The following is a 14,465-nucleotide window of genomic DNA, read 5'->3' as shown; positions in this document are numbered from 1 at the left end:
GAAATGACTCGTAAGTCATATGGCTCACTCCTCACTACAGCTGGAAACCTCATTAAGTATGTTATTTGTTTAATGAATATATTTCTTTATAGCTAAATAGCTAGGAATATCTCTTGGTCGTTGGTGTCATCAATAAAAACCAACAGGACAATGGGTGTGTTTGGTATAAGGGAAAATATTTTCCGTGAAAAATATTTTTTAAGAAAGTATTTTCTTGGAAAACAAGTAGTAATCTTATTCATTTTCAGGTGTTTGATACACAAATTGAGGAAAATAACTTCTCAAAATATTCATAAATAATTTATATACAATAAACATGAAGCCATAAACTTTTGAATCAACAACCTTCCGAACCCACAAATTTTACAAACTTTCGAACCGCTAAACTTTTGAAACCGCAAACTTTTGAACCTGTAAACTTCCAAACACATAAACCTCTGAATTCATAAATTTGAAATTTGTAAAATTTCGAACTTGTAAACCGAAAGATGAAAAAACAAAAACTGAAAATATATATATATATATATTCCGGGGGAGGGGGTTGGGGGGGGGGGAGGGGGGTGTGCAGAAAAACTAAAAAATAGAGATTTGAAATTACAAAAAAAAGTTACAAAAATTGTGCGGGGGGGGGGGGGGGGGGGGTGGGTGCAGAAAAATAAAAAAAAATAGAAATTTGAAATTACAAAAAAAATATAATTACTTTTGCGAGGGGAGGGGGGATTAGTGTAGACATGTAATATTTTACCCTCCCCGAGATTTTACACATTTTAGCATTTAAATATTTAGTTTAGGTCTAATATCGCTATTTTAACTAGTTTTGACTCTTTTACTCTATTTTATCACAAAAATAAAAATTACAAAAATATTTTCTTTTATTTAGCTAATTGATATTTTATCTAGTTACTTTTAGTTTATCTACCTAATAAAATTAAAAAAAATACAAAAATAGTTCCACTTTGTTTTCGAAAATATTAGTATTTTTGGTAGGAATATTATTTTAATTTTGCGATGATTTTAATCTAATCCCATTTTTACTTTTTAGTATGATATTTAAAAGATACCAAAAATATGTTTGTTTTAACAGTTACTTTTATTTTAATAGTTATTTCTACTTAAGTAGGATTAATTAGTATATGTGGACAGTATTTTTAGTCTTGTTCAATGAGAAAGAAACAAATTTGGGCCAAAACAATCCATTTTTAGGCCCATTTTCGGAATTAAACTCTTAACCCATACCCCCACTTCACTAAAAAGAGACCTAATTTAATAACCCTAGGACCCCCCCCCCCCCCCCCCTATCAGCCGCTCCTTCTTCTTCACCTCACACCAACCAACCAACGAACTCCCTCTCAAAAACGAGAAGCAGACGCCGAACTCCCCCCATCTCCTCCTACAACCGCCGCCACACCCGGCGACCACCCTCCTCAGCCGCCTCTGCTATTTCCCACCAGCCGTTGTTCGCCAAAAACCAGCAGTAGCAGCTCGCCGGAATCCAAACACTACCCTTCAACTCCACCCATCTCCATCTCTCCACAGTCGCACACACCAGACCAGAAACGAAGCATCTGGAATACTCTAAGGGACGGTCATAGAGAGTAAAGAATGGAGTCCTTTCATCTCCAAGTGACAGTAGCTTATAAAATTAGCTATTTATATTGACGTTATAGCTTATTCTTCTTCTTCTTCTGATTTTCAATTTTGAAACCATGGAGTCCGATGGAGTTTGATTAAGGCCATTTTGGTTTTGAGCTTTCCGATGACGATTCGAGTTCCGTCCGTGGTTCGTTACATTTTTGAGTTTAAAGTAGTGCAACAATCAATTTTCATCTATATAAAGGTCCGTTTCTTATACCTATTTTATTTCATCTCATTACACTAGTTGATGAATTGTGTTAATTGTTTCTGGATTTTCTACCCTTTGTTTAGTTGATTTAGTTGCTGGATCAGTTCATTACCTTGAGTTCATAATAAGATTGGATGAATATTTTGAGTCATATGGTAGATAATTGAAATGAAAAATGGATATTGTTCACTGTTGAAAGATTCAGTGGGTCGCTGGGGTGAAAATTTTGAATTAAATGAAATGTACCAAATTAACTAAAAGACAATAACAATTGATGGCCTCGTTGTTGTTGTTTCACTGCCTTTAAATTTATTTTTCTTAATTAAGAATCGCTAGTAACATGTTTAGGCCGACCCCACATAGATATGCAATATTAGGACACTTTATTATTATTAGTTTCTAATACGAGTGGTCGTTCCTTTAATTTATATTTAGGGGAATGTCACGTTGATTTTGTATATATTTTTATCCGGGGTATGCCCCGAAGTGAATGTAAACAGAGGTCGATGATACATCGAGGAGTGAGCATAGTATTCTATAGACTCTAGCATTTTTCTCTTATTTTATTATCTCTTATTTAGGTGGGGACGACCTTGACCTCTTGTGTGTTTATTTTCCTTTTTCTGTATTTTTTACCTCAATTTGAATATTTTAAAGCCAACTAGATTGAGTACGCAATCGTACTAGTTACGGGACTCGGGGAATGTCTAACACCTTCTCCCCGAGTCAAATAAACATCTTTACCCAAATCTCTGGTGCAGTTAGTTTTTGAGTCTGTTGTGTTTTAAAAGAACAAATTATTTCTAAAAATGGTGACCTGACACACCGAAACCAAATGTCAGGTGGCAACTTTGAAAAGTCCTTTTGAAACACAATTCTTTGTCATTTTCTAATTGAAAACCCTTTCGAGCTTTAAAAATCCTTTTATCTATTTTAAGAGGGTTAAGTGAGGTAAAAAATGGGGTGTGACAGCTCTGGCGACTCTGCTGGGGAGTTGTAGGTTCGAGCTGATACTTGATCTTATTGTCTTTTAGGATATTTGATTGAGGTGTTTGTTTTCTTTATTTACTTTATTTGTTTAGTTTGTTTGTTGTATTTCCTGTTTTGTTGGTTATTTGTTTATCGCTTTTCCTTATGTGTTTACCACTTTATAACTATCATCATTTGCGTAACCAGGGGTCTTCTTTCTGCTACAAGTCTCGTAAAGTGTCGCGTACACGAACACTTTGTTGAGTCACCCTTCTTTTAGGAGGGAGCATCGGACGTATGGAGTGGGTGGAAAGCTTGAGCAGCCACCATCGACCATACACTCCCCCGAATTGCTTGTTAGTGAACATAAACATAGGTCAGCCTTTAGGTTATTTTTATTTGCATTATATCATGTTTACTTAGTAGGGTTCGGTCCTAGGTACCATGTTACTTTGTAGGAATCATGTCCAAATTGTGTCAAGTGGGCCTATGGCCCAAAAGCACATTCAGTCATCCCTATGTGCTACATGCTGCATTCTTTAAGGGTAAAAGGGTCATTTAGCGGACCAATGATGGTTGAGGGTAAATGAGAAAGAAAAGAGGGTGAAGTATAAAGATGAAGCAAGTAGGGCCCAGTTATATTTTTCTTTCACAACTTTTCAAGAAAATCCAAAACAAAAGAGAAAAAGAAAAATTCCAAAAAGATTTTACACCTTTATACCATTTTTAAAAAAAATCAAAAAAAAAGAAGCAACTCATTTTTCTAGTCTATTGACCCTTTTTGTAAGTCTTTTAATTTCGTCCAATCTTCCCGAACTACGCATACATGATTCTCGTCTTTCGGGGCAGGATATGTAGGCAGCTCACATAGGGTCCGGTCTTTCTAGTGAGTCTTAAGTTCTTGGCTTCGGGGTCGTAGCCAAATGTTGCATTGTCTTTCCACTCCTGGCCACATCGCCATTTTGCAAAATAGGATTATTTTTGCAAAGTAGCTTGTTGAACTATGTCTGGAGTCTTGAATCCACAATTCATGTTCTCCTAACTTGAATCCACAATTCATGTCTCCACTTTTGGGCCATATCGGCTGTTCTTGCAAAATGGGGCCATTTTCACAAAAGTGGTTCAGTGATCCATATAATAGAGTCCTAAGTCTACAACAAAATTTTCTCTCAGTTTGAGGTCCATTCCTGTTGAATTTGCATGCTTAGTCATTTTTCGGCCACATAGGCCATTTTTGCAAAATGGGGTCATTTTTGCAAAGCAATTTTAGGGATCGTGATTCTTGAGAATTTATGGGACTCCATGAGGTATTCCCATGTTTTAGAGGTCATCCTAATTGATTTTGCATTTTTAGCCACATGTCGCCCCATCGGCCATTTTGCAAAAATTAGCCTCAATCATGTCCTGCATGTTGTGTCCAATTGGAAAGGTGATGGTCTGATATAGTGTTTTGAGTCACTAAACTTTATTTGGTCTTATTTTCTCATTCAGGTATGGATCCATTTGTCAAAGCTTTAGCATGATGGACGCCTCAGGACCGTCTAGTCACGACCGTTGCATACATGAGCTGCTTGTGGATACTTTTATGTTTTGAATCTATCATTCATGTTGTCTTTTACTTTCTAGTCTTGTACAGTAGTGTCGAGTGTTTTAGGTGATGTCAAAGTTTGTTGTAGTCAAGTTGAGTTTGTTGAGTTTTTTGTTACCGTACTTCATGTTTTGTATTTTTGAAAAAAAGAAAAACTAAAAAAAGTTATAAATGAAAAATCCAAAAAGATTCTTGTTTTTTAGTTTATTTTATCCATCACTTTTTCAGAACTACGCTTGGTCTGATTCACATGGAACATGATACGTAGGCAACCTACATAGGGTTCGATCAAATCATTACTCTAAAAAAAAGAGGAAAAAATAGAGAATGAAGTTGTGGGACGTGAGGGGTAAGAGAAAGAAAGTATTGATAATTAGAAAGAAAAGAGAGGAAGAAAAATGAGCAAGCCAAGAAGTGCTAGAAATGAAAGAAAAGATAAGATTGAAATGAACGAAATTGGGATGATGTCGAATGACCTCGTCACTCTCGAAGTCAATCTAGAACCGTTAATTGTTGCTAGGTGCATTGTACGCAATGTGATATTTCTATCTGATAAATACCCTAACGCTAACATGTTGGCTTTGTTTTGCTCCTATTTGGTACTTTCATTGTTATCATTGAGAAGGTGGTTAGTTTGTGTCATTCTAGCAAGTCTTTCGTACAACACAAGGTCAAAGAGCAAGGTAGCCATGGCTAGCAGAAACTTGGACACAGGTGTTGTTGATTCGTCTAAGGAGAATGTTGAATCAGAATCTGAGTTGAAAGAAGAGGTCCTAAGGTTGAAACGACAGATGATCGAGATATGCCAAGCCTGGATTAGTGGGAGTCCTCCGCCCTTATTTCCCACTAACTACATTGAAAGCCTCGTCACCATCCCGCCACTGTCACAAGCCCAGACTCCCACAGCTGTTGATATCTCCCCACAACCTTTTCACACTCCACCCCCAAGACCACCTCATATCCCGCTCCTTTGATCACTCATGTTTTTATAGCTCCTCCACCAACTATTCCTCCTCGATCTTCTACCAAAACTGTGTTCAAAATCTTCGAATCCCAACACTATGCTCCAAAACCAATTTTCAATGTCTCGGATTCATACTCTTACACTCCTCATTTTGAGCCTCCCGGTAAAACTGAAAAACCTGCTAAGATAGTGGAGCAAGATGAGATATCTAAAAAGCTGAAAGGTATAGAACAATCCTTAAATAACATGCAAGGGATGGGAAATAACATGTCTTACAATGACTTGTGTATGTTTCCGAATATTCATCTACCTGCGGGATTTAAAATGTCAAAGTTTAACTTATATGATGGGCGTGGAGATCCAGTAGCCCATATGAGGGGTTATTGTAGTGAAATAAGAAATGTTTGCGGGAAATATGAATTGTCAATGGCGTATTTCAGTGAGAGTTTGAATGGGGAGGCCTTGGAGTGGTATACTCGTCAAGATGTCAGTAAGTGGCATGCATAGGGTGACATGGCTCAAGATTTTGTTCGGCACTATCAGTACAAAGTAGATATTATCCTAGACCGCTTCTCTCTATCTCAGATGGGAAAAGAACCCAAGGAAAGTTTTAGGGAGTTTTGGTTCAGATGGAACGAACAAGTTGCTCGGGTTAGTTCTACGATTGATAGAAATGATGTTGCTGAGCCCCGCCAACGATAGGATCCAGTGGGCATTCCTGCTAAATGCTTTCAACCTTAATATCGACCCCATGAATATCCTCGTACTCCAAATAATCCTCATCAATGCTACTTTCCTCCACAAAATCCCTAAAGTAATACCTCACCTTCCCAGTACCCTATCCACAATGCACCGCCATATGCTCCACACTCACGAAACCCGCAACAGCTTGCACCGCCTCAACAAATGTCTGACCCACCTCTACAAGCATATCAACCTCCTACTCGAAAGAGGTTCTAACCAAGAACGGAGTACAAAATAAGAAGGCAGTAGCAAAGAGAAAAGTCTTTCACTTCTATTGGAGAATCATATGCCAGTCTATTCCAAAGGCAGAGGCAATTGGACATGTTGAAGTCGATTCAGATAAAAATGTTGAACCCTCTTCCAAAGAATTTTGATTTTTCTCAAAGGTGCGCATATTGATCTAATGCCTCGGGGCACAGCATAGAAAAATGTTGGCATCTGAAAAGAGCACTCCAGAAGCTTATTGATGCAGGTGACATTACCATGCAAAATCCAAATGCAGCAGACACTAGCCAAAGTCCATCGTCTGTTCATCATGAGATGCATATGGTGGGAATGATTTGTATGGAAAAGGTATATGAGAACTCTTCTGAATCTCTTGGAGGGCCACTTATTGCAAAAATTTTCAGCGCTATCAGTCCTGGTTCCAGAGGTTGATCTTAAGAATGAGTTGGCAAAAGGGACCCAAAATCTATTTACTAAGGTCAACATAAAGGAGACTTGTGGGGGTTCTGGTAATATTGATGTGGAACTCAATGGCTAAGATGTCGAGCTTGGTAATTGGAAAGACACTTCTTTCTTGGCTAGCCAGGGAGGAGTTTTGGTGATTTATTTTGTTGTCATTTCTATTGTCCGGGTTATTTCAGGGTTGTAATTCGGATATTGTCTTATGGCTCAAACCCTTATTCTTCTTATTTTTCCTAGTTCGTTTAGTTGTAGTAACTCATCTAGTGTTATCTAGGATTGTTCCAGGGTTGTAACCCATGTCTATTTTGGTTGTTTTGTTCAAACCCTTTTCACCGTCTGTCTAATGCAATCTCCTGTTTTCTGTTAATTCTAGTCAGTTTTTGTTTAGGTCACTTTTGTTTTTATAGTTTTCATGCTAACTCTAGTGACACGACATGCACGCATAATTCTCAGCCTGATCTTGAAAGTTAGTCTAATCATGAAGCAATGACATAGTTTTGAATATGATAAAAGGATGCATTTGAGGAAACAAGTAAAGATTCAAGTATTTTGAGATAACCTGAAGCTTGAATTGAGTGAAACTAAGGCAGTTAGTATGGGAAATCAAGAGGTTGATGAGAGCATACAATAAGGGGATGTCTTTCAAGCAGTTTGAGGTAGATTAGTCAGTACTGAAATGCATTCTTCCACACCAAGATAAGGTTGAGTCAAGTCTGCTTCGAACTGGCAAGGGTCATTTGTTGGGACAAGGGTATTGCCCATTGGCACTTTTTGTTTGTGTTGATGCCATCAATAGATACTTTGTATGATTTCTTTACTTATCTTCAATTGCTTGTTTGTACTTGGCATTTTTAAAGTTTGGTATGACAAAGGTATTTTATTCTACTACCCAAACACTTTTATCTTTTGCCACCCCTTTTGAGCCTTAATTTGTTTTATTTCATACCTCTCTTTTGGAATCAGAAGAAGAGTTATGAACTAAAAAGGAAAAATAAAAAGAGAAAAAGAAGAAAACTAAAAGAAAAGAGAAAAAGAAGAAAAGAAAAAAAAAGAAAAAAAAGGAGAAAAGAAAAAAAAAGAAAAAATAGAAGAGAAAAAGAAATAAAGATGAAAAAATGTTAGGTCAGATGTTTGAACTACATTCGACCTGATTCCTTCTAAGAATACGTAGGCAACATTACTCTGAGGTTCAATCCCATCAAAACAAAAATTCAAAAAAAAAATCCCCGGACTCCAAGAAACTGGGGCAGAAGTTTTAATTTTGCCAAAAGATCTGATTTCAAAAGTTGTAATTTTGAACCCTTTCATCTTAAATTATTTTGAGCCTTCATACCACCCTTTCTTTCCAACCCTGTCCAAAAGCCTACATTACGGTCCAAAGAAAAGCCATCCGACCAATCTTTGAGGATGCCAAATAAAGTGTGTTGTAAAAGTATGATCTTCTTGTATCATGGGTAATACCTTGTTCTCAACACAAAGAGAGAAAACGATAAAATGAGAGAGTCTTATTGGTGAAAATCCTAATGGGCACCGTAAAGCGACGGTGAGTTGAGAAAAAAGAGCAAAATGGGAGAGGCTTGATGGTGAAAACCCTTCAAGGGCACTATAAGTCGACTAAGGATCGTGGATCAAATATGAGAATTATAGCACTGAAGCCCAGTTTCACAACTTAGAGGCATAACGAGAGTTAAAGATTAGACTCGCTTGACAGATCAGACCGCTTAATCCAAAATGCATGTCATGGTCAGTAGAGATGGCCTTCAAATAAGATTAGTTTCTACTTTGTTCTTTTTCCTGGGTAAAATTGTTTTCTTGTTAGATACCATCTCTTCTCATTTTTATCTTTATTTTGTTCCTCTTGTTTTGTTTGAATCCCTTTTGAGTATGTTTTTTGTCGAAACAAGTGAGAAATGACTTCAAAATCTGCTACCAGCTTTTTAATCACACAAAGCCAAGTCTGGCAAGCACATCAAAATGGCATAAGAGACAGGAGAATAGTCTGTGCATTGAGTTGGTGATAATAGATGTTCTTTGGGATTGATGTAAAATGCAAAGATTTGGTGAATGCTAGAACATGAGTGCAATGCATCGGACATAAGGTATTGGACTTGAATGAATCAGGAATATTTCTTGGATAAGGGTTGTCTGAAAAAGCGATCGACTGATAACAAGCATTGTCTTCCAAGTTGAAGTCCAAGTTAATCGTGACAAGTGCAAGAGAAATCGCCCTCGTAATCAAGGCCACAAACTAACCACCATGTTTTAAACTCACAAGTTTTCTTTGTCTGAAACAGGGTTGAAGACTATGTTCATATCAAAGCTTGAATTTTTCAGGTGTAATGCCCCAATTCTACTTACGCAAAGTCTATTGAGAAGATCATACATCACCCCTATGAGTCGCACTTCCTAGTCTGGGTCTTTCAGGTTATACTTTTGTTTTAGGAGACACACTTCCTAAATTGAGATTCCACCCCTAGGAGATGCACTTCCTAGTTTTGGTTATTTAAATTCATCCCTAGGAGACGCACGTCCTAGTTGGAGATTGAAGTTTTAATCGTTAGGAGGCGCACTTCCTAGTAGGGGTCTTTTAAATTATACTTTTTAGGAGATGCACTTCCTAGATTTGGTCATTTAAATTCATTCCTAAGAGATGCACTTCTTAGTTTGAGTCATTGAAGTTTTGCCCTTACGAGATGCACTTCCTAGTCTAGGTCTTTCAAGTTATATTTTTGTTTTAGGAGACACACTTTCTAAATTGAGATTTTACCCTTAAGAGACGACCTTCCTAGTTTTGGGTCATTTATGTTCATTCCTAGGAGACACACTTACTAATTTGAGTCATTGAAGTTTCACCCCTAGGAGACGCACTTCCTAGTCTGGGTCTTTCAAGTTATATTTTTGTTTTAGGGGATGCACTTCCTAAATTGAGATTTTACCCCTAGGAGACGCACTTCCTAGTTTTAGGTCATTTAAGTTCATTCCTAGGAGACACACTTCCTAGTTTGATTCATGGAAGTTTCACCCCTAGGAGATCCACTTCCTAGTTTGGGTCTTTCAGGTTATACTGTTTAGGAGATGCACTTCCTAAATTGAGATTTTACCCCTAGGAGACACACTTCCTACTTTTGGGTCATTTAAGTTCATTCCTAGAAGATGCACTTCCTAGTTTGAGTCATTGAAGTTTCACCCCTAGGAGATGCACTTCCTAGTCTGGGTCTTTCAGGATATACTATTTAGGAAACGCACTTCCTAAATTGAGAAAGGAGACGCACTTCCTAGTTTTGGTTCATTCAAGTTTCACCCTAGGAGACGCACTTCCTAGTTTGAGTCATTCAAGTTTTACCACTAGGAGACACATTTACTAGTTTGGTTCATTCAAGTTTCATCCCAAGGAGACGCACTTCCTAGTTTGAGTCATTCGAGTTTTATCTTTAGGAGACGCACTATGATGACCCAAAAGTTCATCTCTTGTTTAAAGTCAACCTGTGTTTTGATGCCTTAAAAAATCCTTTTGTCTTGCCTTAATTTGCATGTGCAATCCGGGCATACATCTGGAAAGCCTTTATGTGAAAATTTGAGGAAAATGCTAATTTTGCCTTTAAAATTAAATTTAAGTTGACTTTGGTCAATATTTTAGGTAAACGGACCCAGACCCGTGATTCAATAGTCCTAGAGGGTCCGTAGGAAAATATGGTACTTGGGCGTATGCCTAAAATTGAATTCCGAGGTCCCTAGCCCGAGAAATGAATTTTTGAAGAAAATTGTTTAATTGAAAATATAAGAGCTTTTGGAAATTTAACAACGTTTGAATTTGATGGTATCAGGCCCGTATTTTGATTTCGGAGCCTAGTAAAGGTTTAATATGGTATTTAAGTTGTGCCTGTAAAATTTGGTAAGAAACGGAATTCATATGACGTTATTCGGACCCTCGGTTGTGAAAATGGAAATTTTAAGAGCTCTTGAGAGTTTTCTTTAATTTTGATGCTAAACGCATAGTTCTAGGTGTTATTTTGGCAATTTGATCGCACGAGTAGGTCTGTAAGATGTTTTTAGACTTGTGTGCATATTTGGTTTGGGGCCCCGAGGTCTCGGGTGAGTTTCGGATAGATTTCTGCTGGCAGGGACCTGGGGGAGGGGGAAAATACTCTACGCGAACGCGGCGAATGGCTCGCGAACGCAAAGGACAGGGAGGAACCGTCGAGAACACGTACAGTATCTTGCAAACACGAAGGATCTTCTATCCAATGCTTCGCGAACGCTAAGAAGACCTGTCCAGCGAATTTAAAACAAAACCTAGGTCGAGATTTCTTCAAAATTTCATATCTCCTTCCCTAGAATCCGACCTTGGGCGATTTTTTAAGAGAAATTTCAACATCAAATTATAGGTATGTGTTCTTGAACTCATTTCTTTCATTTTCCATCAACACCCATTAGATTTCTAGACATAAATCTTGTTCTTTAAGGGTAGAAATTAGGGATTTTAATAGAATTGGGGATTTTATAAATTTAGGGATTTAGACCTCGATCTGGGGTCGGATTCCGAAACTAATTACATATTTGGGCTCGTGGATGAATGGGTGAACGGGTTTTGGTTCGAACCTCGAGTTTTGACCAAGCGGGCCAGGGGTCGGGTTTTCACTTTTTTGGAAGAATGTTGGAAAATCTGTAAATTTTCATTTGAATTGGTTTCTTTGGCTTCAATTAATGCTAATAAGTTAATATTGGCTAGATACAAGTGAATTGGAAGTGGAATCTAAAGGGAAAGCGGTATTTGAAGCTTGAGTTTGGTCGTGGAATCCGAGGTAAGTGTTTGGTCTAACCTTAGCTTGAGGGAATATGTGTTGTGTCTTATTCGCTATGTATTAGTGTCAAGTACGCTATGTGTTAGTGTATTATTCGCTATGTGTTAGTGTTAAGTACGATGTATAGGTGAGGTGACGAGTATCTATATATTGGTGACAAGCATGGCCCTAAGTATTATATTAAGATTGTTGTGATTTTATTATGTATTGTTCATGCTTAAATTGATGATTAGCACTGTGGAACAAGACTTATGATAAATTCTTGGTAATTGACCATTGTCGAGTATTGGCTCAAGTTGAGGTTTATTTTGTGAAGTAACTGTTGAAACTAGATTGGTTATAGTTGATTCCCTTGCGGGGATGATATTGTTTCTATTGTTGACTCCCTTGCCGGGACGATATTGTTTCTATTGATGTTTCTATTGTTGATTCCCTTGCCGGGATGTTATCATTTCATTTTTTTGGATGAGGAAGAGCGTAAAGCACGAAGGGTGATGTCGTGCATGATATTGTGAGTGAGTGTTAATGCATAAAGGGTGATGTCGTGCCGATATTGTGAGTGTTAATGCATGAAGGGTGATTCCGTGCCATTATTGAAAGTAAAAGCATGAAGGGTGATGTCGTCCCATATTTATGAGAGAGTAAAAGCACAAAGGGTGATGCCGTACCGTTTCTATTGATTTCTATGGTGAGGATGAGAGTAAAAGAACGAAGGGTGATGCCATGCACTTGTTGCTGTGTTATCATTTCCGTTGCTTCTAGCTTGATATTTACTTTGTCGCTTTACTTTATCATTGTCATAACCTGATATCCCCCTCAGCATGTTTCCCCTTTTTCTCATCTTACTTTGTTTAATTCTTGTTATTATTACTTCTCATATATGATTTAATTGCACAGGTTTATATGGTTGTCGGTCCTAGTCTCGTCACTACTTCGTCGAAGTTAGGCTCGGCACTTACCAGTACATAGGGTCGGTTGTACTGATACTACACTCTGTACTTTGTGCAGATCCCGGTACTGGACCCTGCAGATCGTAGTTCGAGGTTACTACCTTCAGTCCAATGGAGACCTGAGGTAGTCCTGCAGGCGTCCGTTGTCCTTGGTGTCCCCATCTATCATATTTCCATTATAGTTTTATCTATTTCCGAGACAAATGTGTATTTTCCTTGTTCAGACCACTATGTGTAGTATTCTTAGACAGTCCGTGAGATTGTGACACCAGTTCTAGGTAGAGTTTTATTATGGATTTGTATTTGTATTAAGTTAAATTGTTAAATTCCGTTCTTCCGCATTTTATTCCGTTGTTGTTCTTATGTTAACTTGTAAATTGTTAAAAGATAAAGTAAAAAGGTAAAATAATTAGTAATGTTGTCTTGCCTAGCGGGTTCAATGTTAGGTGCCATCACGGTCCCGATGATGGGAAATTCGGGTCGTGACAAGTTGGTATCAGAGCTCTAGGTTGCTTAGGTCTCACAATTCACGGACAAGCTTAGTAGAGTCTGAGGGATCGGTACAAAGACATCTGTGCTTATCCCCTAGAGGCTACAGAGTTTAGGAATGACTTCACATCTATTCTTCTCTGTCGTGCGATTTGATTTCTCAATGTTAATTGAACTTCTACTCTGTTCTTTCGCAGATGGCGAGAACACGTGCTTCTTCATTTTCTGATCAGTAGCCCGAGCCCCTAGTGGCAGCTCTTATGATGGGCAAAGGACAAGGCCGAGTCGGTGCTAGAGGCCGAGGCAAGGCTCAGCCCAGAGCAGCAGCATCAGCGACAGAGCCTCAGGTAGAGTTTGATGATGAGGTTCTAGCCCAGACCCTTCCAGCAGGGCCAGCTCAGGTTCCAGAGGGGTTCATCTCTACCCGGGTACTCCAAGATGCTTTGGTCCACCTAGTGGGCCTTATGGCGAGCGTCACCTAGGCAAACTTACTTCCTGTAGCACTAGCCATCTCTCAGGATGGGGGAGGAGCACAGACTCCCGCTACCCACACTCCAGAGCAAATGGCCCTACAGTTTCAGACTCTAGCAGCTCAGCTAATTGGGGTAGTTCAGCCGGGTATTGTAGCTCAGACCAGCGATGGAGCAGCTATGTCTGATGATGCTTTGTGGAGGTTAGACAGATTCACCAAGATTTTCACTACTACCTATGGTGGTACATCTTCAAAGAATCCCCAGGACTATTTGGACAGCTGTCAAGAGGTTCTACGGAACATGGGGATAGTGGAGACCAATGGGGTCGACTTTGCTGCTTTTCGTCTGTCAGGTTCCGCCAAGACTTGGTGGAAAGATTATTGTTTGGCTAGACCAGCTGGGTCACCGGCTTTGACTTGGGATCAGTTCTCTCAATTATTTCTGGAGAAGTTTCTTCCTATCACTCAGAGGGAGGACTATCAGAGGTACTTTGAGCGTCTCCAGTAGGTTCTATATCCGTCACTCAGTATGAGATGAGATTTATTACCTTGGCCTGTCATGCTTTTATTATACTTCCCACCGAGAGAGAGACAGATAGTGAGGAGGTTTATTGAGGGACTAGCTTAGCCTATCAGATTGCAGATGGCTAAGGAGACAGGGAGTGATATTTCTTTCCAGGATGCAGCCAATGTGGCTAGGCGAGTTAAGATAGTTCTATTACAGGGGAGTGGTCAGGGGTCTGACAAGAGGCCCCATCATTTTGGAAGGTTCAGTGGTACCTCATCTGGAGGCAGGGATTCTTTTGGTAGGGGCCATCCTCCCAGGCCGTTCCATTCAGCACTTTAGGCTTCTCATGGTGCTCCAGGTGGTCATGGTTCTTATATGTAGTATTCTGATCAACTGCCCTACAGTGCACCACCAGCTCCTATCAGTGCATCGCTGCTTCAGAGTTTTCA

At 38.9% G+C, this 14,465-nt stretch overlaps 1 long non-coding RNA gene across 1 annotated transcript; it reads left to right on the top strand.

The window, feature by feature from the left end:
* The first annotated feature begins 1,296 nt into the window (after positions 1-1,296).
* LOC107826667 (uncharacterized) lies at positions 1,297-4,612 on the top strand. Its single transcript, XR_001657334.2, has 2 exons — positions 1,297-1,837; positions 4,304-4,612. It is a non-coding gene; the product is annotated as an uncharacterized LOC107826667 (long non-coding RNA).
* The last annotated feature ends 9,853 nt before the right edge of the window (positions 4,613-14,465 follow it).

The sequence above is a fragment of the Nicotiana tabacum genome, chromosome 1, assembly GCF_000715075.1.
Source record: "Nicotiana tabacum cultivar K326 chromosome 1, ASM71507v2, whole genome shotgun sequence".
Taxonomy (NCBI): Eukaryota; Viridiplantae; Streptophyta; class Magnoliopsida; order Solanales; family Solanaceae; genus Nicotiana; species Nicotiana tabacum.
The sequence above is the reverse complement of the archived record's forward strand: the minus strand, read 5'-3'. Positions and strand labels throughout refer to the sequence as shown.